The 26,587-nt window shown below is 38.8% G+C and overlaps 1 long non-coding RNA gene across 1 annotated transcript in view; it reads left to right on the top strand.

Annotated features, from left to right (window-relative positions):
- The first annotated feature begins 8,689 nt into the window (after positions 1-8,689).
- The window catches only part of LOC126492798 (uncharacterized), a 236,383-nt gene continuing 218,485 nt past the window's right edge, over positions 8,690-26,587 (top strand). The window contains exon 1 of the long non-coding RNA XR_007589679.1: positions 8,690-8,760. This is a non-coding gene — a long non-coding RNA (uncharacterized lncRNA). The remainder of the gene's footprint in view (positions 8,761-26,587) is intronic.

A 26,587-nucleotide genomic window follows, 5' to 3' on the forward strand; every position in this document is an offset into this window, starting at 1 on the left:
ATTAGATAAGAGTCCAAAAATTGAATAGAATATTTAGTTGATTTCTGATCTTTTACAGAAACTTACAATATCTAAGTCAATAACTCTTTATGTATGCCAGTACATATTTTTACATAAATTACTTGAAGCAGAATTACTTGAAAGAGATTGTATATGTGGATTTCATGTTTTATGCTCTAACCAACAATTCCTGAGAGTATCGATTGTCCAGCATCCTGATGAACACAGCAAGCTTGCAAGCCTTCTTTGGTAATCCAATTTCTAGGTGCCAAACCCTGTGCAAATGACTAAGGTGGCTATTTATTATATCAAAGCAGGCCTGGTGTCAGGTTCTCCCATCATTCCTCAGTCGCTATCTGTTACAGAATATGGCTGGTATTCTTCACACCCTACCCCAAAACTCTTACTACCAAGGGCTAGGCTTTTGCTTGTCTTTCCCGAGCCTGATCCTTATATAATAAACCAATTATTTTGGCTATGCCATTATCTAGACCTGGGCCTTTTTTGGTTGTTCATTCCTTTCTTACCACAAACCTTCCTCTTTTGGTCCAGTTAATTTGTCAGCCATGTTCAACCTGGACACTTCCCTCTGCCTGCTTTGTCTTTTAAACCTACAAGAAAAATCATTTCCCTACTTTAGGATTAGTCGTGTCTTCCTTTAATTTCAGGTTCTTCATTCATTAGTGTTACAATTTTTAAAAAAAATGCTCCAAGATCCCTGGTGGCAGAAGGCAGCAGAAATGCTGTAGGTCCCCAAATGGTGGTAGCAGGCCATGTGGCGACAGGCAGCAGGCCCTGGGAGCAGCCAGTCCCAGGCAGAGAAGGCTGCCAGTCCCCGAGCAGTGGCTGGTCCCAGGCAGGGAGACACATGGTGGGCAGGCAGGAGACAGAGACATGGATAGACATAGCATGTAGAGTGAGGTTGAATATTTATTTAGGGGGTTATGGAGGAGAAAGGGAGAAGGGGGAAATTAGAGAGAGAGATAGAAAGAGAGAGGGTGGGGGAATAAAAAGAAGAGGAGAGAGAAAAAAAGAAGGGAAATGGAGCAAGAAGCCAAGATATCAAGAGAGGGAGGGGCTGCAGGGAGTGGGCATGGCTTGTCTCTGAAAGTGACAAACAATCATAACAATTAGTAATGCAAAATTCTTTCAGTAAATCATAATTTTCATTCTTTAGTGAGAGCAACATCAACTCATTTCTGTAAAAGATCAGTTATCTCTTTTTCAGGGAAATATTTTCTTTGATGATCACTTTGTTTCATTGTTAATCTTAGTTTTAGTAGTAGGAAAACTTGAGATAATAGAAAAAGTAGCAGCTAGTTAATAGAGGACATTATGTTAGTTAAAACATAAAGTTAGTTAGGAAATAGGGTTTCTGAAATGTGTTAACAGTTTGTGTTCGTTTTGGCTTACTCATAAATATTTTTATGGAGATGTAGACAGTATGGATCAACACAGTTTACATTTACAGACACAAGGTAATAGTTCTAGTTCTCACTATCCCCTGAGGTCAGAATGGATAAGAAAGGGTCGAAATTTAAGAGCCTACTCACAGTTTTTCTACTGTCAAAGAAAAAAAATGTTGGTATCCCACCATTACAGACGACAGTATGTGCACTACAGGACCAATAAAACAGAAAATTCCCTTGATAGCTATAGGGAAAAATTGTTTTGCTCCAGCAATTTAAGATATGATATTTTTATTAATTGTTTCTTTTTGTCTTTGCTATTGTGGAGTCTGTCTTCCAAGATGTTTGTTTGTTGATATATCTGAATAAACTGATACTTCTAAGTAGCAGTTAGGATGGTGATTACCCTTAAAATACTTCTTTATTTTGTGTTTTTTTTTTTTTAAAGTAAATATCCTCTATCTCCTGTTTTGAGGACAGGCTTGAATAAAAATATTTCTTGCCTGGATAGGGAGATGGGAATAAAAATTATATGAAGATGCATGAAAATAGTAAGACAGAAAAACATCACACAGTATAAGGATGAAGTATTAAGAATTGCAGAGATCCTGAAATCCCCTTGTGTTGTTTTTCCCACAACTTTTACACCCAATACAAACTGGGGGAGAAGGTAAAAAAAAAGGATTCATTAACATGATACAAAGAGGTTAACTCACATAGTCAACTCTGAGACTTCCCATCATCAGCATTTTATTGCCTAGCAAGATGCCCCAAGTCATTTACACTTAGTCATATACCTGAAAGACAGTCCTTTCCCAGGTGACCTCATAACTAAAAAAGGAGAAGCACATTTGCATATCCCGTCCATCTGTCAGTATGGCATCAAGCTATCTTAACCTCAAAAAGGGGCCAGGCGATCAACTTCTGAGTAAGAAGGTGCCATTAAGCCTGTCAGTCTCCAGTCTCTCTGACGATCAGATAAGGTGAGAATGGGACTGCATTTCTAGGCCTCCACACTCCTGGTAAATCTTATGATGGCAGAACACCCTTTTCTTTCTCTCTTTTTTTAAGCTGCTTTATGTTTGGCCTTTAAAATTTATCAATTTATTTAAAGAACTCTGATCATATATATAGGCTATTTTGGATTAGGGTATTTGTCTTCCTTATTACTCATTTTTTGAGGTTTTTTTTTTTATATTTTGGATGTTAATTCTCCATCCAATGTGTAGCTGGCTAATAATCTGTCTCATTTGTGGACTTCTTTACACTCAAGTATTTACTTGACTATACAGAAACTCCTTAGTTTTAAGAGATCCCATTTGTCAATTGTTGGCTTTAAATCCAGAGAAAGCAGGATTTTATTCAAGAAGTCTTTTTTTTTTTAATACAGAGAGGACTTAAGAGGTTAGTGAACAGCCACACAGCAGGACACCCCACTCTATAGGACCTCCACAATGGGACAAAACTCTGGGCCCTCCCCCAACTTCCTAGGCTTTTCTAGCCAATCAGTAGGGATTTTCCTGTGGATAGGCTCTCCCCATACCCAAATCTATGCTTTGGACCACTCAAACTACTAGCCACACCCTGCCTAAGAGCTGAGAGCTGACAATAATAAGAACAAGAGCTTGCTAGAACAATGAGGGGATTGAGAAAGAGCACCAAGAGAGCAAACCAGGAGAGAAGACCAAGAAAGAAGTCTTATAGAGACCTTAGAGGCTTTCTGAGACAGATATTGACAGTACAGGGAAGACCAAGAAAAACTCCCAAATAATCAGAGACCCACTGCAAGGATTGGATCAAGAGGCAAAGACACTGCCCGTCTCATTTGAAGAAAAAGATAAGGAGGTGCCAATGCAATAATTTCTCCAACAACTTAAAAAGCAATATGGTAACACCAGAACCCAGTGGTCACTCAAACAGGAGGACTCAATCATCCTAACCCAGAAGTAGAAGAAAACAACTTTACAAGTAACTTTATGAAAATGATGGAGAAATTTAAACAGGAAATAAAAAAAAACTCCCTTAAAAATGGAGGAAAAGACAAAAAATTGGAACAAATTAATAAATCCCTCAAAGAAAACCAAGAAAAATCAATCAAACAAGTGAAGCAAACAATTCAAGACTTGAAGACTGAAATAGAGGTAATAAAGAAAACACAAACTGAGGGAATTCTGGATATGGAAAATCTGGGTAAATTAATAGGAACTACAGAGACAAGTATAATCAACAGAGTACAAAAGATAGAAGAAAGAATCTCAGGTGCTGAAGATATAGAGGAAATAGACTCATTGGTCAAAGAAAACATTAAATCCAACAAATGCCTAACACAAAGCATCCAGGAAATCTGGGACACCATGAAAAAAACCAAACCTAAGAATAATAGGCATAAGAGGGAGAATAACTCCAGTTCAAAGACACAGAAAATATATTCAACAAAATGATAGAAGAAACCTTTCCAAACCAAAAAAGGCTATTCCTATAAAGGTACAAGAAGCTTACAGAGCACCAAATAGACTGGATAAAAAAAAGTCCCCTTGCCATATAATAATCCAAACACAAAACATACAGAATGAAGAAAGAATATTAAGAGCTGCAAAACACGGTCAAGTAATATATAAATGTAAACTGATCAGAATTACACCTGAGTTCTTAATAGAAAGCATGGAAGCCATAAGGTCCTGGATTGATGTGCTGCAGACCCTAAGAGATCACAGATGCAAGTCCAGATAACTATACCCAGCAAAGGTTTCAATTACCATCGATGGAGAAAACAAAATATTCCATTGCAAAAACATTTAAACAATACATATTCACAAATCCAGACCTACAGAGAGTACTAGAAGAAAAATCCCAACACAAGGAACTTTTACACCCACAAAAACACAGGCATCTGATAAACCCCCATCAGCATAACCGAAAGAAGGGAAACACACGAACACTACTACTGAAAAATAACTGGAATTAACAACCACTGGTCATTAATATCGCTTAATGTCAATGGACACAAAAGACACAGGCTAAGAGATTGTAAACAAAAACAGGATCCAGCTGGGCGGTGGTGGCGCACACCTGTAATCCCAGCACTCGGGAGGCAGAGGCAGGCGGATCTCTGTGAGTTCGAGACCAGCCTGGTCTACAAAGGGAATTCCAGGACAGGCTCCAAAGCTACAGAGAAACCCTGTTTCGAAAAACCAAAAAAAAGTGGCAACAAACATGGCTCTGGCCAGTACCTCTGCCATGAGGCTGCAATCTGAAAAAGCAAAAAAAAAAAAAAAAAAAAAAAAAAAGGATCCAGCCTTCTAATATATACAAGAAAGAAAGATTGACACTACCTCAAAGTAAAGGGTTGGGAAAAGGTTTTCCAATCAAATGGACCTAAGAAACAAGTGGGTCTAGCTATCTTAATATCTAACAAAATTGAATTCAAAATAAAATCAGTCAGAACAGATGAAGAACAACACTATATTCATAAAAGGAACAATCCATCAAGATGTAGTCTCAATCGTGAAAATCTATCTATGTTAGGAAAAAAAAAATCTTTAAGGGGCGGCTCCACCAGTTCCAAGAAATCCAATTAGGTCAGAATAAATCAAATTAAAATGCCCATCATTTTATTAAATACGGTGCTCTCAGGTGGCCAAGCATATGGTAGGGAGACAGGAAAGCATCGGGAGCACATGCAAACCTGAGCCGCATGTTTGTCCTCTGTGAGTCCATTTTAATACACTGGCATGCTGGGATTTGGAGTCCAGACCAATGCAACTCCCAGGCCAGGGGCTGGTATGAATGCCAGTGGCTGGGGCTATGCTCCAGATTTAACATTCCAGACTCTTTGGATATAGGGGTGACAGGAAGTTGAAGTGATAATTATGACCACCATTTTAAGCTCTCTTTGGAAAAATGGCATAGACTCAAGGCTTGCAAACTCCTGTGGGCCTGGGTGATGTGGGGAAGTGGAGAGCTGGGTGTTGGTGGGTACTTGTTCGGCAGGATGTGTGGCTGGAAAGGCCTTCTGTTCACTGTCATCCCAGAGACACCAGGCATTTGTTTCTTGAGGGAGGTAATAAGGCAGGTGTCTAGGAGGAAAAAAATATTGTTATCATTGGTCCTATAAAATGGAGCTAACAATGGGATATGAGACACAATAGCAGATGAAATCAGATTTTAGTTGGCAGCTGTCCTTGACCAAGAAGAGTCAGTAGGTGTCCTTAATCCAGGAGAGCTGATACCCATGAAGTCCCAGGAGCTGGTACAGGTGCTCTTGGTGTTGTCCTGTGAGTATTTTGTAGGTTTGACTTGACTTAGGTAGCAGGACTAACATACAAAATATGCTTCAAACTGTCTGGGATTAAAATTAAAAGCCTTGGCTTTTACCAGACCTGATTTTGGTGCAGCGATAGAACTTTTCCAGGAACCCGTAAGAGAACTGGAACAGATTTTATATTTTGGTGTCATATTTAAAGGCTATTATTTTAGGTTAGAATAAACCTATTTATTTACATTCTAATAATGTAAATATTAGAAGGCTATTAGAGGAAATTGGGAACTCTGAACCTCTGAAGGTTTTAACCTGTTAATTCTGGACTATGAAGCCTGTTAAAGAACAGTACCTTGAGTTGTCAAATGCCTTTAGACAGATCTGGTAGGAATAGATGAACAAAAATCGAGACAGCTTTTGGCTAGCAAGCACTCTTAAGTCCTCTCCTTGTAGAAGCAATATTAGCCATTAGCTGTTGAGTGTGAGAGGCCCAAAGATTTTTGAGCAGGAAGATTGTCGTACCTGTCTTGGCAGAATAAGCAGATCGATTCCCTGGGTAAAAGGCCTCTTTTGTTTTTGTGTTGGTGGCTTTGTCATCTCAGAGCAAGCCTGGAGATGGCAGGTCTTCAGTCTTCTTAGAGGAGTCATAGGGTGCTGCAAGACTGGCATGTCTCTGTGTTAGAAGTGCTATTATTGTTAAAATGCCATGATCTCAGATCTTTAAGGCACTTGAGAGCCAGGTACCATTACCTGGTATTTTAAACTGGGCATAAAAACTAAATTTTTAGAGTTGTTGTAATCTGGAAGCATATATNATATATATACACAAAACTTAAATTCACATCAAGAAACACAGTTACACACTTACATAAACACAACGTGGCCACATTATTAACACAGAGACAGATAGAACAACCTTAGGGACCTGTATCAGCTGAATAGATGTTGAAAGAGAGAACAGAAACATAAGGATAAAACATTTTTGTAGCGTTTTAGAGTGGAAGAATGGGGGGAAAGTGGATTTGTTGTTAGCAGGGAAGGGCGGGGCAGCAGCAGAGATGCCAGAGTGTTCTGAGTGTGGACGACACAGACCAGGGAAAGAGCTGTGAAGAATGTAAGGCTAAGCACCCAGCCTGTGCTGGGGCCCAGATAGGAACCTGTATTGATGCAGGCTAGTGAAACTGATGGGCAAATGCCCCTCCATGAACCTGCGGCACCAGGTGCTAACTAGGAATCCATCACTTTTGTGTGCGTGCACTTGCTCGCAGCTTTGGAGCACTTTGGAATGGAAGTGGGGGTGGGACAAAAGAGCTGTCAGCAAGGGAAAAACAGAGAGAGATGAAAATGGAGGCAGGACAAAGCGTAGTTGCAAATGAACAAAGAAAGAAAAGCAGAAGAGGAGGGACAGAAGCACCATACCAAAAAAAAAAAAAAAACCCACAGACTTTGGAGTGTAATTTGCTTTAAATTAGACTGTTGCAATTTAAAAAGGTTTTTACGTGCCCACATAAGGGCATTTGAAATCGGCTAGGACTCACAAGAAACCCACTTTAAATGCATGCCTCTGACACGAGCCCCTTGCAGTGGATCCACCAGAATGGCGCTGAGTTAGGAAATGGGGGGGGGACCGGGGGGGGGTACATGAGAAATTGGCTGGGAATGTATTCCAGCAACCAAACTTTCATCTCAGCAGGAGGTCCAGCCTCTGCCGCAGGAGTGTCAAGCTTTTGGCACAGCCTGTGACTTCAGCAAAAGCACAAAAATCTAATGGGTCACCTCAAAACCCTACCCACATGCAGTTTAAAAAACGGAACTCACCAAGTGAAGCCGAACTTGCCTGTCAGAGCATGTGTATAGGAAGGCCCATTTTCAAGCAAGGAACTGGACCCTGGGTCCTGGGACCTGGGCCCTTAGGAAAAATTGAGGCCTCTCTGTGGGAAGGCACAACATATCAAAACCTATGGGACACTATGAAAACAGTGTGAAGAGGAAAGTTCATAGCACTAAGTGCCCACATAAAGTAAACAGAGAAAGCTCACATTAGTGACTTAACAGCACACCTGAAAGCTCTAGAACAAAAAGAAGCAGACTCACCCAGGAGGAGTAAAAGACAGGAAATAATCAAATGGAGGGCTGAAATCAACAAAATAGAAACAAAGAAAACAACACAAAAACCCAATGAAACAAAGCTGGTTCTTTGAGAAAATCAACAAGATAGACACCCTTATCCAATCTAATCAAAAGACAGAGAGATAACATCCAAATTAACAAAATCAGAAATGAATAGGTGGGCATAACAACAGACACTGAGGAAATTCAGAGAATCATTAGGTCATCCTACAAAAACCTGTAATTCACAAAATTGGAAAATGTAAAAGAACTGAACAATTTTGTTAGATAGATAATATATACCAAAATTAAATCAAGGCCAAGTGAACAATTTAAATAGACCTATAAACTTCAAGGAAATAGGAGTTTTCACCAAAAAAATCTCCCAACCACAAACAGCCCATGGTCAGATGGTTTCAGAGCAGAATTCTACCAGAACTTCCAAGAAGAGCTAATACCTATACTCTTTAAAGTGTTCCACATAATAGAAACAGAAAGGACATTGCCAAAATCTTTTTATGAAGTTACAGTTACCTTGATAACAAAACCACACAAAAACTCAACCAAGAAAGAGGATTACTGACCAATCTCACTGATGAACATGATGCAAAAATACTCAATAAAATACTGGCAAACCGAATCCAGGATTTATCCCTACTGCATGTACTGGCTTTCTGGGAGCCTGTTTTCTTCAGATGTACACGTTACTCTCAGCCTAGACATAGTAGGGAGGGCCTTGGACCTTCCACAAAGCACTGTGCCCTACCGTCTCTGAGGATTGGATAGGGGTGGGGTGGTGTTGCGAGAGCTCCTTCCGCTCCTCCAGCCAATAGCCTCTGAGATACCAGCCCATTGGGGTGTGGTCTCTCTCCGTTTAAAAAAGCGGCCACTTCCCTCTGCTCTCTCTCTGGCTTCCGGCTCCGCTTCCAGCGACTAGGCTCCTTTCCTGACTGTGCAGAGGGCTGTTGTCTGGGATGGTGATCTGTAAGTTTTCCCCTTTAAATAAATAACCATTCTATTAATCATAATTCCAAACTGGTGTGGGATTGTTTGTGACTTACGCCTTCATCTGGCGCCCGAACGTTTCGTTTTAGGACCCCTCCTTCCCCTCCCCCATGGGCTGCCTGCCGCCAGCTCGGTTTGGCTTGAGCCCTTCCTCAGCCACGGCCTGTGCCCTGCCTCCCCTTGTGGATTTAAACTCCACAGGCCCGCATTGTCTCTGCCTGCCTGGTTTGCTCTTTCCTGAGTCGTTTTTAAATCTCCCTTGCAAGCGCAGCGCTTACGTGGCGCGGCGCGAACCAGAGCGCGCAGGCCTTGCCGAAAACTGCAACTCCTCGGGGCGACTCTGCTTCCGGGGTTGCTCTTCTCTACCCTTGGATTCTGGGTTTCTGGTTCCGTGTATGGAATTGATTTAATTACATTTACTTTGATGAGAAACTCACATTTCCCAGTTTTTAACAACTACTAAATCTGACTCTGAAACAGGACCCCGTTTTAGTCACTTTTGCTGCAGTTCTAGTCGCGACTCGGCAACAGTGCCACCTGCTGGATAATAGGTAATATGGCAGTTTTTGTTTCCTTTGCAAATTTTACTGCATTTTTTTTTTACTAATACAATGGATTACGTCATACAAGGTTTATATGATCATGGAGATACCTTAATTTACTTGTTACTAGGTTTCAGTTTTCTTTTCCATATTCTATCATTAAGGAAGAATATGGCACTCCTAAGAACGATAGAATCTTTATGGACTAATAATGAACAACTAGTTGAAAGGGTTAAATAATTTGTGGAACTGAAGTAAATTGTGTAGATTTTTTTTTCTGTCTCTCTGTCACCCCTCCCAGTAACAGTTTACAGTGAGAGATATTTATTGATCACCTGGCAGTTTTTAACTTAACCCTCATTCTTTTTCCCTAGTTTCCCCTATTTATGGCCAATCTGTGACAAATAATGGAAAATTTCAATTCCTTTCCCACTTTTCTGCTCTTTACCTGAATGAAGCCACTGTGGTGGCGGAGCTGCTCTTCCATTTGCCCATAGGTACTCCTCCCAGTCCTTACATATATAGCTTAAATATTAAGGATTGCAAAAAATAACGTTACATTTGCTAAAATTATACAGCAAAGAACATTTGATAAAAATAAGAAATATATACATTTACCCCAGTTCTTTCTAAGGATTAGAGTTATAATGCATTATATAGAATTATTTCTTCTTATAAGCCATGGACTAAATTTAGTGCATTAATCTGTTTCAGTGATACCTGCTTTTTCCTCAATCAAATCTTAAATAATTATAACTTATATCATCCTTAGCTTATAACTCAATTTCCACAGATCAATACCACCATTCTTGGCAATCCTAGCCTTGACTGAAATTAGGTAATAAAATTCAGAAAGCATATACTACACTAGACATAAGAGAACATTTTGTTTATGGCCAATTATCTGCTCAAAAACCAAAAATAAGTACTATTAAAACATTTGAATAAAAATCTTACAAGACAGAAGAAAAAAAGATTTTAATTGTTCTAAATATGTTTTATAGTATTTGATAGAAAAGATTCATAATTGATATTTGTTACAAATCCCTTCTGATTTTTAAACACTTTTTCCTCAAACTCATCAAGATGTTATCTTTCTTTTTCTGTTTTATCTTTGAGTAAGAAGTTGCAGTAGAGAGGGAGTCCTTGTCTAGTCATAGCTGACCCTATAATCTTGAGTTGAACTCTCACTAAAAAGATTTATTTATTTCACTGATTTCATTAGCATTTTTTGTTGTTGTTGTTGTTTGTTTGTTTGTTTTTCGAGACAGGGTTTCTCTGTGGTTTTTGGAACCTGTCCTGGAACTAGCTCTTGTAGACCAGGCTGGTCTCGAACTCACAGAGATCCACCTGCCTCTACCTCCCAAGTGCTGGGATTAAAGGCATGCGCCACCACTGCCCGGCTTCATTAGCATGGTTTAAGGTAAGCCAGCCTTCCTAAAGGTGACTCTTTGGCTAGCAGTTTGGCCTGGCTCCCCTGGAATATTATGGCTCTACATAGATCACAGATTTTCTATTTTTGTGACCAGGAGGCACATTATTTTAACAGGCCTTCACTGCTACTTTGACATTCTATCTTTCTAAACCCTGTAAAATCACTTTAGATAAGAGATCAGAGATCCCAAAACTCTTTTGGCATATTTGGCCTCTGACAGGAAAAAAAAATAACAACAAAAACAAAAACAAAACTGCTTAGAGTCTCAAGAACATTTCTGGCTTTTAGTCAAGAAAGAAACTGATTACTTTTCTTTGGCGAGTTTTTATCCTAAACAGCTTAGCTACTTTCTATCTCCTGCTGAAGTAGAATCAAGTACAAATAACAATTAGCCGATGTCGAATTATTGCTTTATTTGTGATTGACTTAAATCACTGCTTGTACTCCTATTTGCTAAAAATGACTTCACTTGGTACCTAAAACAGAGTGAGGTGGAGAAATGCCTGAAACAATGAGTCATTGCCCTGAACCTGCTGACTACCATATCTGTTACTGTAAAATCTTGCTTGCTTGCCTTTCCGACCTTGTGATTTTAAAGTATAAAATGAGAACACAAACTGGACCTAAGCCCAAGACATTTTCAGGAGCTCTTTTGTCCAGCAGGGAGACATCCTCTCTTTCACTCTCATTGTTGCAAAATGGTTATTCCAGAACTATCCCTACTCACTGCTCTTAGCATCTCTCTTGCTTCTGAAGAGGTAACTCTAATTTCCACTGTTTGATTAGGAGGACAACTGATATGGCTTTTACCAGGAGAAACTGTGGTACCAGATGTTGCAATATTGGGGTACCTGCCCAGGAAGCCAATCAAAAAGACCCCAAATATCAAATGTTGAGAGAAATGGAAGTATTTGATTGGTGTTTAAAAAAAGTTTTAAAATGCCAAATCAAAGTCCACTAGAATCTTTTGCTGGGCTCACAAAAGCCTACATCTGTTGACATCCTAGGTTTTTTTTTTTCTTTTTGCCTCTAAGCTTGGTCTCCAGGGTGATGAACCCACAATCTTCTTCTGTAACATTTGCCAGCTGTTGCAACAGTCCGTGTGACACCTTTTTCATGTGGCTTCTCGAAAGAGAAAGAAGGATATTTGGCTATTATTTAAATTTTATGTGATTGGTATACAAAAAAGATACTGATTTTTATAAGTTGATTTTTGTATATTGATCCTTCTCTGAAATTACTGATTATTTCTGGACATTTTCTGATGAAATTTTGTGACCTTTTACATATAAAATATAAATGAATAATTTGACTTCTATTCATATTTGTACCTCTTTAATTTCCTTCTCTTGCCTTATTACTCTAGCTATGGCTTCAAGCACATTATTGAAAAAAGAGGGAAAGGAGTGGATAGCCCCCACTCATTTTTTATTTAAATTGGATTGCATTCCTCTCTTAATTCATATAATGTAGGCTGTGGTTTTCTCATGTACAGCTTAAGTTATGTTGAGGTATGCTCTCTCTGTTCTTACTCTCCCTAAGAATTTTAAAATGTAGGCATATTGGAGTTTCTCAAAAGCCTTTTCTGTATCTCTTCAGATGATTCTGTGTCCTTTGTCTTTAAGACCATTTACAGTTCATTCAATTCATTGTGTTGAACTTTCTCACCATTTTCAGGATAAAATCAACTTCATTGTGGTGGGTAATCTTTCCAGCTAAATTCTGTTGCAAGAGTTTTAGCATTTATGTTCATCAGGGATACAGACCTATAGGTTTTGCTGTTATTGTATCTTTACATGGGCTTAGTATTGGAGTAATACTAGCTTTGCAGATGGAGTTTGAAAGTGTTCCTTCTGCTTGTTTCTCTTGTCTCCTTCCTTCCTTCCTTCCTTCCTTCCTTCCTTCCTTCCTTCCTTCCTTCCTTGACTTTGTGAAGTATTGGTTGTTTTTTTCTTATAAATTCTGGTAGATTTCTCCTCCAAGATTTATGACTTCAATATTTATGGGTAGTTGCCAAGGATGCTAGGCTTGATGTTCCTGTTGTTGGGTGGGCCTTTACTAAAATTAATAGCTGTTGATTACCTCCAAGATATGAGTACCACTAATGCACACTTAGAGTTATTTGATATCTTTCATAGATGTTATAGCTAGGTAGGACTCCTGTTTGTTTCACATCTTTAGATGCTTACACGACACTTTCTGGTATCATGAGAGCTAATGCTCAGGGAGGAGATATTCAGGTCATGTTCAGCATAGATACCTTTGTGCGCTGTGTCTGAAGTACCTGATTTCTTCAGAAGTAGGGACCTTCCACATCTTGGAAATATCGAAGAGTATCATCAATACTCTGAAATGTTTTAGTAGTGCCTTGTCATGTTCAGTCATTTTTTTATTGAAAAAATTTCCACCTCCTCCCTGCCTCCCATTCCCCTCTTCCCCACTCCTCCCCCTCCCCCACATCTCTCCCCCTCACTCTCCAGTCCAAAGAGCAGTCAGGGTTCCCTGCCCTGTGGAAAGTCCAAGGTCCTCTCCCCTCCATCCAGGTCTAGGAAGGTGAGCATCCAAACAGGCTAGGCTCCCACAAAGCCAGTGCATGCAGTAGGATCAAAACCCAGTGCTGGATGGAGGTGGGTGGTCCTTGGACTTCCCACAGGGCAGGGAACCCTGACTGCTCTTCAGGTAGATGAGGGAGGGAAATGGGAGGCTGTGGCAGAGAGGAGGAAGAAATCTTTAATAAATAACATCAAACAAATAATAATAATAAAAAACAACAGTGCCATTTTCCTTGGCTTCTCATCAGCCCTCATTGCCTGCCATGTTCAGAGAGTCTGGCTTTATCCCATGCTTTTTCAGTCCCACTCATGCTGGCCTTGGTGAGCTCCCACTAGATCAGCCCCACTGTCTCAGTGGGTGGGTGCACACCTTGTGGTCCTGACTTCTTTGCTCATATTCTCCCTCCTTCTGCTCCTTATTTGGACCTTGGGAGCTCAGTCCAGTGCTCCAATATGGCTCTGTCTCTGTCTCTATCCATCGCCAGATGAAGGTTCTATGGTGATGTGCAAGATATTCATCAGTATGGCTATAAGATAGGGCCATTTCAGGTTCCCTCTCCTCAGCTGCCCAATGAACTAACTGGGGACATCTCCCTGGGCAACTGGGAGCCCCTCTAGAGTCAAGTCTCTTGCGGCTCCCTTAATTAAGAAATACCTCCCTGTTCCCATATCCACCCTTCGATTATCCCAACCATCCCATTTCCCCAAGGTCTCCCCATCCTCCCCTTCTCACTTTTTTTCCCCAATTCCCCTTACCCCCATCCCACCCCACCCCCAAGTTCCCAATTTTTGCCCTGCATTCTTGTCTACTTACAATATCCAGGTGGTTACTATGTTTTTCTTTGGATTCACCTTCTTATTTAGCTTCTCTAGAATCACAAATTATAGGCTCAATGTCCTTTATCTATGGTTAGAAAGCAATTATGAGTGAGTACATCCCATGTTCATCTTTTTGGGTCTGGGTTACCTCGCTCAGGATAGTGTTTTCTATTTCCATCCATTTGCATGCAAAATTCAAGATGTCATTGTTTTTTTACTGCTGAGTAGTACTCTAATATTTATATATTCCATACTTTCTTCATCCATTCTTCTATTGAAGGGCATCTAGGTTGTTTCCAGATCCTGGCTATTACAATTAATGCTGCTATGAACATAGTTGAACAAATGCTTTTGTCATATGATAGGGCATCTCTTGGGTATATTTCCAAGAGTGGTGTTTCTGGGTATTGGGGTACGTTGATCCTGAATTTCCTGAGAAATTGCCACACTGATTTCCAAAGTGGTTGCACAAGTTTGCATTCCCACCAGCAATGGACAAGTGACAAGTGTACCCCTTACTCCGCAACCTCTCCAGTAGAGGCTATCATTGGTGTTTTTAATTTTAGCCATTCTGACAGGTATAAGATGGTATCTCAAAGTTGTTTTGATTTGCATTTCCATGATCGCTAAGGAGGTTGAGCATGACCTTAAGTGTCTTTTTGCCATTTGAACTTCTGTAGAGAATTCTCTGCTCAGTTCAGGGCCCCATTTTTTAATTGGGTTAATTAGCATTTTAAAGTCTAGTTTCTTGAGTTCTTTATATATTTTGGAGATCAGACCTTTGTCTGTTGGGGGTGGGTGAAGATCTTCTCCCAGTCAGCAGGTTGCATTTTTGTCTTATTGACAGTGTCCTTTGCTTTACAGAAGCTTCTCAGGTTTAGTAGGTCCCATTTATTCAATGTTGCCCTTAATGTCTGTGCTACTGGGGTAATACATAGGAAATGATCTCCTGTTCCCATATGTTGTAGAGTACTTCTCACTTTCTCTTCTATCAGGTTCAGTGTGTTCAGATTGATATTGAGGTCTTTGATCCATTTGGACTTGAGTTTTGTGCATGGTGATAGATATGGTCTATTTTCATTCTTCTACAGGTTGACATTCAGTTCTGCCAGCACCATTTGTTGAAGATGCTTTCTTTCTTCCATTGTATACTTTTAGCTCCTTTATCAAAAAATCAGGTGTTCATAGGATTGTGGGTTAAAATTCAGGTCTTCTATTAGATTCCATTGGTTGACATCTCTGTTTTTATGCCAATACCAAGCTGTTTTCAATACTGTAGCTCTGTAATAGAGTTTGAAGTCAGGGATGGTAATGCCTCCAGAAGATCCTTTATTGTATATGATTGTTTTGGCTATCCTGGGTTTTTTGTTTTTCCATATAAAATTGATTATTGTCCTCTCAAAATCTGTGAATAATTTTGATGGGACCTTGATGGGGATTGCATTGAATCTATAGATTGTCTTTGGTAGAATTGCCATTTTTACTATGTTGAGCCTCCCAATCCAAGAGCAAGCGAGATCCTTCCATTTTCTGGTATCCTCTTCAAATTCTTTCTTCAAATATTTAAAGTTCTTTTGAATAGATCTTTCACTTCCTTGGGTAGAGTTACCCCAAGATATTTTATGCTATTTGTAGCTATGATGAAAGGTGATACTTCTCTGATTTCCTTCTCTGCTTCCTTATCCTTTGTGTATAGGAAGCCAACTGATTTTTTTTGGAGTTGATCTTGTATCCTGCCGCATCACTAAAGGTGTTTATCAGCTGTAGGAGTTGTTTGGTGGAGTTTTTGGGGTTGCTTATGTATTCTTTCATATCATCTGCAAAAATGAAAGTTTAGCTTCTTCCTTTCCAATTCGAATCCCCTTGATCCCCTTATGTTGTCTTATTGCTATTGCTAGAAATTCAGGCACTATATTGAAGAGTTATGGAGAGAGTAGACTGCCTTGTCGTGTTCCTGAGTTTACTGGGATGGCTTTGAGTTTCTCTTTGTTTAATTTGATGTTAGCTGTTGGCTTGTTGTGAATAGCTTTTATTATATTATGTATGACTCTTGTATCCCTAGTCACTCCAAGACCTTTATCATAAAGGAATGTTGAATTTTGTCAAATGCTTTTTCAGCATCTAGTGAAATGATCATATGATTTTTTTTCCTTCAGTTTATTTATATGTTGGATTAAATTGATAGATTTTCGTATGTTGTGGTGGAGGAAGGTCATTGGTTAAATAAAGAAACTGCCTTGGCCCTCATAGGACAGAAAATTAGGTATGTGGAGTAAACAGAACAGAATGCTTGGAGGAAGTGGAAGTGAGCTCAGATGCTGTAGCTCTCCTCTCTGAGGCAGATGCGATGAAGCTCAGACCCAAGATGGATATAGGCTAGAATCTCCCTGGTAAGTCCCCACCTCATGGTGCTACACACATTAATAGAAATGGGCCAAGCATTGTTTATGTGAATACAGTTTGTATGTTGTTATTTTGGGGCATAAGCTAGCTAGGCGGCCGGGAGCTGGATGGCAGGAATGCAGCCCGCAGCTCCGTCTACAATGTTGATAATTTTTCTAATGTATTCTTGGATTCGGTTTGCCGGTATTTTATTGAGAATTTTTGTGTCGATGTTCATGAGTGAGATTGGCCTGTAATTCTCTTTCTTGGTTGAGTCTTTGTGTGGTTTTGGTATCAGGGTAACTGTAGCTTCATAAAAGGAATTTGGTAATGACTCTTCTGTTTCTGTATTGTGAAATACCTTAAGGTGTGTAAGTATTAGGTTTTCTTGGAAGTTCTGGTAGAATTCTGTATTGAAACCATCTGGTCCTGGGCTTTTTTTGGTAGGGAGGTCTTTGATAACAGCTTCTAATTCTTTGCGACGAACAGGTCTATTTAGATTGTTCACCTGGTCCTGGTTTAACTTTTGTATGTGGTACTTATCTAAAAAAAAAGTGAATTTCTTTTATATTTTCCAATTTTGTGGCATACAGGCTTTTGTAGTAAGATCTAATGATTCTTTGAATTTCCTCTGTTTCTGTGGTTATGTCTGCCTTTTCATTTCTGATCTTATTAATTTGCATATTCTCTCTCTGCTGTTTGATTAGTTTCAATAAGGGTCTATAAATCTTGTTGATTTTCTCCAAGAACCAGTTTTATGTTTCATTGATTCTTTGGATTGTTTTCTGTGTTTCTATTTTGTTGATTTCAGCCCTCAGTTTGATTATTTCCAGTCTTCTACTCCTCTTAGGTGAGTCTGCTTCTTTTTTTTTTCTTCTAGAGCTTTCAGGTGGGCTTTTAAGTATCCAATGTGTGCTTTCTCCATTTTCTTTAAGTGAGCACTTAGTGCTATGAACTTTCCTCTTAGCACTGCTTTCATAGTGTCCCATAGTTTGAGTAGGTTGTTTCTTTATTTTCATTGAATTCAAGGAAGACTTTAATTTCTTTCTTTCTTTCTTTCTTTCTTCCTTCCTTCCTTCCTTCCTTCCTTCCTTCCTTCCTTCCTTGATCCAGGTGTGGTTCAGTAGTTGACTGTTGACTGTTCAGTTTCCGTGTTTGAAGGCTTTCTGGGAATGCCATTGTTGTTGAATTCTAAGTTTAATCCATGTTGATCTGATAAGATGCAGTTGGTTACTAATATTTTTTTTTGTAGCTGTGGAAGTTTGCTTTGTTACCAAGTATGTGGTCAATTTTTGAGAAAGTTCCATGAGCTGCAGAGAAGAAGGTATATTCTTTCCTATTTGGATGGAATGTTCTATAGATGTCTGTTAAGTTCATTTGATTCATTACCTCCATTAATTCTCTTATTTCTCTGTTAAGTTTCTGTCTGATTGACCTGTCCTTTGGTGAGAGAGGAGTGTTGAAGTCTCCTACTATTAGTGTGTGTGGTTTGATGACTGCCTTGAGTTCTAATAATGTTTCTTTTACATAAGTGGGTGCTTATATATTAGGGGCATAGATATTCAGGATTGAGACTTCATCCTGATGAATTGTTCCTCTTATGAGTATGAAATGTCCCTCTCCATCTCTTCTGATTGATTAAGTTTGAAGTCAACTTTGTTAGAAATTAGTATGGCCACACTTGCTTGTTTCTTAGGTCCATTTGCTTGATAAACATTTTCCTATCCCTTTACTCTGAGTAGATGTCTGTCTTTGTGGATGAGGTGTGTTTCTTGTAAACAGCAGAATGTTAGATCCTGTTTTCGTATCCAGTCTCTTAGCCTGTGCCTTCTTATACGTGAGTTGAGTTCATTGATATTAAGTGATATTAATGACCAGTGGTTGTTAACTCCGGTCATTTTTTTTTTTGGTAGTAGTGTTTGTGTGTTTTCCTTCTTCAAGTTGTGCTGGTGAAGGGTCACTAGATGTGTGAGTTATTGTGGGCATTGTTGGACTCCTTGGTTAGTGATTTTCCTTCTATTACTTTCTGTAAGGTGGGATTTGTGGCTACGTATTATTTAAATTTGTTTTTATCCTGGAAATTTTTGTTTTTTCCATTTATAGTGAATGAAAGCTTAGCTGGGTATAGTAGTCTGGGCTTGCATCTATGGTCTCTTAGTTTCTGCAGTACATCTATCCAGGACCTTCTGGCTTTCATGGTTTCCATAGAGAAGTCAGGTGTAAGTCTGATAGGTTTACCTTTATAAGTAACTTGACCTTTTTCCTTTGTGGCTCTTAATATTCTTTATTCTGTATGTTTTGTGTTTTGATTATTATATGGCAAGGGGATTTTTTTTTTGATCCAGTCTATTTGTTGTTCTGTATGCTTCTTGAACATTCATAGGAATATCTTTCTTTAGGTTGGGAGTGTTTTCTTCTACAATTTTATTAAATATATTTTCTGGACCTTCGAGCTGTACTTCTCCTTCTTCTACCTCACTTATTCTTAGTTTGGTCTTTTTATTGTGTCCCAGATTTCCTGAATGTGTTGAGATGAGAATTTGTTGGATTTGCTGTTTTCTTTGATCAGTGCATTTATTTCTCTATGGTATCTTCAGAACCTGAGATTCTTTCTTCTATCTCTTGTATTCTGTTGGTTATGCTTGTTTCTTTAGTCTCTATTCATTTACCTAGATTTTCTGTATTCATCCTGCCCTTGGTTTGTGTTTTCTTCCTTGCCTCCATTTCAGTTTTCAAGTCTTGAACTGTTTCCATTATCTGTTTGATTGTTTTTCCTTGGTTTCCTAGGATATCATTTACGGATTTACTCAGTTCTTCAAACTTTTTGTTATTCTTCCTATCCATTTATTTAAGGGAGTTTTTCACCTCCTGTTTAAGGGCCTCTATAACTTTTATAAAGTCAATTTTTTCTACTTCTTAATTAAGGTGTTCAAGTACTCCTGTTGTAAGTTTGCTGGTTTCTGATGATTTCATGTTGTTTTTCAGATTATTGGAGGAATTCTTGCATTGGCGCCTTCCCATCTCTTGCTCATAATGCTCCTCTATGGGTCTTCTTTTATAGGATTGAATCTCCTTGCTTGCCAGGGAGCTTGCAAACAAAAGGCCTACCTTGCTGCAGGCAGGCTATTGAAACACTGGTACTCCTGCCCTCCTGTTTGCACTCATGACTCAGCCCCAGTGCCAAATAGGCTGAGCTGGGGGATGGTATGCGCCTGAAGAGGGGAGGCAGAAGGTAGGAGATTTCTGGATGCAAACTGGGTGGGGTAGGAAGAGAGAGGCAGTATCTGGGGATAATAGCCCCTGCAGGAAGACTAGGAAGTATAGGGGGTTGAGGAATGTCTATGCTCTGTCTCTGGGCAGCCACCGTGGGTTGGTAGTGAGATCAGGTCTCCAGTCATTTTTTTTTTGTCATTGTTACATGATCTTTGGCTCTTGGAAGAGGCATTATCAATCTTGATGAGAAAATTTAATTTAAACTATATAAATATATTTATGCATAAATTTGTGTACTTTAGGGTTTGTTCATTTAGGTATATAATTAATAATATGATTACTTATGACTTTTTCAGACATTCTTACTGTTATGTTACTCATCTCTACCCTTATACTGTATTCATTTCCCTATCCCTTCTCTAATTAAACCCTGGCTTTCCCTAATTTGATCAGATCACTTTTATTATTATTATTATTTTTCCTATAATATTCTGAATTTCTGTGTTGTCTGTGATAATCTTTTCAATTTTTATCTTGGACTTCATTTTAGAGTTTCTTTCCATACTTATAAAGTTCATGCAGGTGTGTGCTTATGTCCTCTTTGAATTCCTTGAATTCTTTGATAAGGTTTATAATTGTCCTCTTAAATTCTATATTCTGAAATTTACTTAAGTAATTCTCACTGAAGAAAATTTTCATATGACTGGGGGCCTTTTGGAGAGGGAGGATATAACATATTAGTCCATAATATTGTTTGTGGTTTTGGGATGGGAGCTAGGCATATGGATTCATTTACTTGATTGTATGTCTAAAGTTCTAGTCTACGTTGAGTGAAAGATTGTTTCTGTTTTGCCTCTGAATCTGGATGATTTTAGGACTGGTGGAAGAATTAAACAGGTCAGTGCTTCAGATAGATATCCAGTGTTGCTTACTGATTAGAGAGACTGTCATTCCAATTCATTGGTAACAGGTGTGATGTAGTTTCTTAAGTGTCCTGTGATACTGCTTGGGTGAACTACAGGTTAAGTCCCCTTATTTAGTTTCCTAACTGGCCCTAGGTGTGGAAAGGCACTGTGGGAAAATGGATTAGGAAAACTTTTGAAAATGCATCCTAATGTGTTTCCAGGCTGTGCTTGGAGAACAGCAAAAGGTCAGAGTCCACATGATGGCATATGGATGTGGCTTCTGGCTAATCCTGGACGAAAAGTATATGTTACCTGGAGCTGGAAAGGTAGTATGAGGGGAGGGCTGTCTGTCAGAATAGGTAACAATGGGTTCCCTATTGGCTCCTGCTTAAATTTGTTTCTGAATGGGGACTCTGTCAGGGTGGTGATAGCAAAGATTGTGAAGATCCTGAGTAAGTTTCAGCAAAAAGTAGGGCATGAGTATGCAGCTACTTGCTAGGCGTGGACCTGGAGGGTGCTGATGTGGGAGGAAGGAACTTCATTAAGCTCTCAAAAAGTGTTTGTACATGTGACTCATACCAGAGCCTGCAGAAGCTATGTGGAGAATCCTGGGTCAGACTAGGCAATTGAGCTAGTGAATATTACTGCTGTCCATATTTAAGCCTGAAGGGATGGAGTGGAGGGTCTTCAGTGCTATAAGATTTCTACTCAGATTATCTATTTCTAACAATATGCTCTATATTTAACAGTTAAAAACCATTTTGTTTGTTCCAATGTGTATACAAGGAATTTTTAAAGAGCTCAATAGTATGAACCATATCTAATCCAAAGATGTGTTGGCATCACCTTGAGCAGCTGGGTCTGCAGTTTTCAATTTCTGGGTATCTTCTTTAATAAACCTGTTTCATAAGTGTTCCTTGTTTTTCTTGTCTATTTCTAGCACCTTCTGTTCCATTATTTATCTGTCCATGTCACTGATAAACTCTCCTGTCTTTTCTGCATGTCACGGACTTATTACAGTATGTCATTCCCATATTAGATATAGTTCTTCAATGACAGATGTATTACAACAGTCATGCATCTAAGAGACAGAAAGTGTACTTTTTCAACATCTTAAAGTTTCAATATAGATATTGGGATATTGTCAATTTCTTCATATTCTCTTGTTTGCAACACAGATATTATTTTATTCACTTTTAAATGATGCTATTTTGTATAGTAATTTTAAATAATATGGTAAGCCTTTAATTGATAATAATCTTAAAAGAGCTCCAAGATTAGTTTCAGCTCCTGCATATATGATCATTTGAGTCATTGTCTACATACCAAAATAAATAAATTCATGGAAAAATAAATGCACTTAATAAGTCAATTGGTGCATTCTCTGTACTCAGTCTCATTCTTTTGTTATTTTTGTTTTTTTTGTGTGTGTGTCACTCTCTTTTCTCCATCTACTCTTCCTTCCTTTTCTATCTAGTTATTGCTTCATATATTCCCTTCAACTCATATAAATCTATATTTGCCTATTTGCTAAGACTAATAGATTCCATAGAGTTAGTTACTTTTTCTAATTATCAGTGTTTACTTTTCAAATTTAAATCTCCATTAAAAGTCTTTCTGTATTCCTCTTTGCCTTCTTTCCAATTCATGGCCTTTTTCTTCATTAATTGCTACTATGCGTGAAGTAATTTTTGATGCAACAATCACCAACAAACATAACAATAGAAAAATGAATGTGACTAGAACTGAGTATTGAATTATATTTTTATGACTCCAAAGACTAAATTCCTCTCATATATTAAAGAGGATACACATATGGAATAAAATTTTAATGTGCTAATTATAGAAGTAGAACTAGATGATATAGGCCAGAATGTGCTTTGGTGGCAGAGTGCTTACCTAGTAGGTAAAATACTCTGGATTTTCTCCTCAGCATGCTACACTCCCTCAGCTAAGTCAACAACTTACCATTATAACTGTTATGTGTCATAATGAGTTTGTCTTGAAAATGCTATCTTCATGTACATGACTGCGAATATACTTTATAGTAAATTTCAAGTATATAAGAGGTTTCAGAGAGAGGAAAATTATGCAATTTCAACCTAAAAAATAAAGGTTTTTAAAAATAAAGTAAAATAAAACCAAAATTAAAAAGTTGCTCAAACTCAGTGGCTTAAAACATATATTTATTTATCTCTTGGTCAATGACATGGTTGTTTTAGTTTTCACTGGGGTCATTCAAGGAACTATAAATATTTGCCATTAAGAAGGTGACTTGGAGAAGAGAGAAAAGAATTATAGGAACTACAGGTGTTGAGGACACCATGAGAAAAAAGTTCACAGAATCAACTAGCAAGGGCTCATGGGGTCTCCTAGAGACTGGAGAGACAATCATGAACCCTGTATGGGTCCAATCTATGTCTTCTGAACATATATTATAGTTGTTAGTTTAGCATTTTGTGGGACTCATACACAGTGCAAGAAGGGGGATGTCCCTGACACTTTTGCCTGCTCTTGGGGACCATTTTCCTCCTATTGGTCACCTTTTCCAGTTTTTATATGAGGGTTTGTGCCTAGTTTTATTGCAAATTGATATGCAATGGAGGTTGATTTGCTCTCCCCTTTCTTGAAGGGAAATGGAGGAGGAGTGGATCTGATGGAGAGGGGAGGTGTCAGGGGAGCTTGGAGGAATGCAGGAAGAAGATACAGTTGTTAGCATATAATATATGAGAGATGAACACTTTTTTTTCTTTTTTTCTTCTTCTTTTTTTTTTTTTTTACAAAAAAGGTAGCTTGGGAAATCTTGAGAAGGTGGTGGTGTTGGTTCGTTTTGTTTTGTTTTGTTTAGGGTTTTACTGTTCCTGTTTTTTTTTTTTTCTTGTCAACTTTATACAAGCTAGAATCATTTTGGAAGAAGGAACCGAAACTGAAAAAATGTTCCCATCAATTGGCTTGTAAGACATCTTGTGCATTTTTGATTGATGACTCATATGGGAGGGCTCAGTTCAATGTGGGTGATTAAAAAATCTTTCTATATAAAATACTTTGACACCAGTGAAGTTAAATTTATTTTTACTGTCTACAACAACACAGTGTTACAGAGGGAAAAGAGAACAGATGTTCTAAAAATAAATATATTTTACGTAAGAACAGGAGTTTCCTTTCTAGTGCCATTTTTAGAGTCAACATGAACATGTTCAGTTCTAATTTCAGAGTACTAGGATGCCAGATGAAATCAAATTGACATATCACTAAAAAAGAGAGGTACTTCTGAACTTAAAATAAGATAGCTGTGAGCTGCAAAAATTACTGTTTACAGAAAACTATGAGCTCTTTCATTTCATAAATCTTGATCTCCCTGACTATTGGAAACCTGCCATAATGCCCTTAATACTGTGGGTACAAATTCTAGACCATGAACTAGTTCTTGAAGAATGCTAAACATATTTTATTTCTTTGCTTTATCACAGGCTATTCTGAAAGTGAGAATATGAAATTTCTCTATAATTCCAAAATGAATAAGGATAACTAAATGGTAGAATAAGAAAAAGTTCTGAATACTATAAAAATGTATAGAGCAGATTTATTATTTCATTTGGATTCACATACATTTCTAAGATAAGTTAAGCAGAAAAATAAAAAAGTAATTTTAGAACTACACAGAGAGGACAAACAGGTGAGTGACCACCCACCCAGCAGGACACCCCACTCTCTAAGTCCTCCATGTGAGGGCAAAATTCCATGCCCCTCCCCCATCTACCTCAACTTCTCTAGCCAGTTAGCAGGCAAGCTTCCTGCAAGTCGGCTGCTTCAATACCCCAACCCATCAATTGGACCATTCTACAAGTACCACTCTACCCAGAAATAATCCTATCCACTTTGACCTCAGAGGAACTCTGAAACACAGGCTGCAACTACACAGAGAGAACCTAGAGGTGAGTGACCACCCACCCAGTAGAGCACCACCCTCTCTAGGTCCTCCATACTAGGGCAAAACCCCGGGTCCCTCCCCTACCTGCCTCAACTTCTCTAGCCAGCCAGAAGGCAAGCTTCCTGCAGGCAAGCTTCTCCAACACCCCCATCCCATTGATTGGACCCTGTAAACTACAAGTCCCACTCTGCCCCCAAACACTCCTATCTCCGGCAACCTCAGAGAAACTCTAAAACACAGGCTGCAACTAAACAGAGGACCAAAGAAAGTGACTACCTACCCAGAGGGCACTCCACTCTCTAGACCCTCCAAACCAGGGGAAAATCAGGGCCCCTCCCCCACCTGTCAACCAAAGCCTCCCAACCATAAAAATTCCAGGGACAGTTGGTTTCAGTGCAGAATTCTACCAGAACTTCCAAGAAGGACTAATACCTATACTCCTTAACATGTTCCACAAAATAGAAACAACAGGAACATTGCCAAACTCTTTTTATGAGGCTACAGTAACCCTGATAATAAAACCATACAACGACTCAACCAAGAAAGAGAATTACAGACCAATCTCACTCATGAACATGGATGCAAAAATACTCAATAAAATACTTGCAAACTGAATCCAAGAACACATCAAAAAAATAATCCACCATGATCAAGTAGGCTTCATCCCAGAGATGCAGGGCTGGTTTAACGTATGAAAATCTATCAATGTAATCCAACATATAAATAAACTGAAAGAAAAAAAATAGTCATCTCATTAAATGCTGAAAAATATCTAAATACAGAATTTTAGACAGAAGAATCTCAAATGGCTGACATACACTTAAGGAAATATTCAACATTCTTAGCTATCAGGGAAAAGCAAATCAAAACAACTCTGAGATACCATCTTACACCTGTCAAAATGGCTAAGATCAAAAACACCAATGATAGCTTATGCTGGAGATGATATGGAGTAAGGGGAACACTCTTACATTGCTGGTTAGAATGTAAACTTGTAAAACCACTCTGGAAATCAGTATGACAGTTCCTCAGAAAACTGGGATCAACCTACATCAGGACCCAGAAATACCATTCTTGGGCGTATACTCAAAGGATGTTCAGTCATACTACAAGGACATTTGTTCAACTATGTTCATAGCAGCTTTATTTGTAATAACCAGAGCCTGGAAATAACCTAGATGCCTCTCAACTGAAGAATGAATTTAAAAATATGTGTTACATTTACACAATGTAGAACTACTCAGTGATTAAAAAAAATGGCATCTTGAAATTTGAATGCAAATGGATGGAACTAGAAATATACCATCCTAAGTTAGGTAACCCAGTCCCAGAAGATGAACATGGTATGTACTCACTCATAGATACTAGTTCTAAAGCAAAGGATAATGAACCTATAGACCATGATCCCAGAAAAGCCAAGTAACAAGATGAACACTAAGAGAAACATATATAGATTCTCCTGGAAAGAAATAAATAGATAACATTGCCTGACAAAATTGGGAGCATGGGGGTGGGGCAAGAAGGGAGAGTGGAAGAGGAGGAGGAAAGAAGGGGAGGGGGAGGAGAACTTGAGGGAATGGGGTAGTTGAGATGGAGAGCAAGGAAAGAGATAGTTTGATTGAAGGAGCCATTATGGGGCTAGCAAGAAACCTGCCACTAGAGAAATTTCCAAGAATCCACAAGGATAATGCCAGCTAAGACTCTAAGCAATAGTGGCGAGGGTGCCAGAACTAGCCTTGCCCTGTAGTCAAACTGATATCTATCTTAAATATCACCATAGAACCTTCATCCAGCAACTGACAGAAACAGGCAGAGACCCACAGGAGAGCACTGGACTGAGCTCCCAAAGTCCAGTTGGAGAGTGAGAGGAGTGTGACTATGAGCAAATTGGTCAAGACCGTGTTGGGGAATCTCACTGAAACAGTTTGCCTGCACTAATGGGAGCCTACCAACTCTAGACAGAAAGGGAAGGAACCAGCATAGGACCAAACTAGACCCTCTGACTATGGGTGACAGTTGCATGGCTG

Source organism: Alexandromys fortis, unplaced genomic scaffold, assembly GCF_014885135.2.
Source record: "Alexandromys fortis isolate MF-2015 unplaced genomic scaffold, M_Fortis_MF-2015_v1.1 scaffold_315, whole genome shotgun sequence".
In the NCBI taxonomy this organism is placed as follows: Eukaryota; Metazoa; Chordata; class Mammalia; order Rodentia; family Cricetidae; genus Alexandromys; species Alexandromys fortis.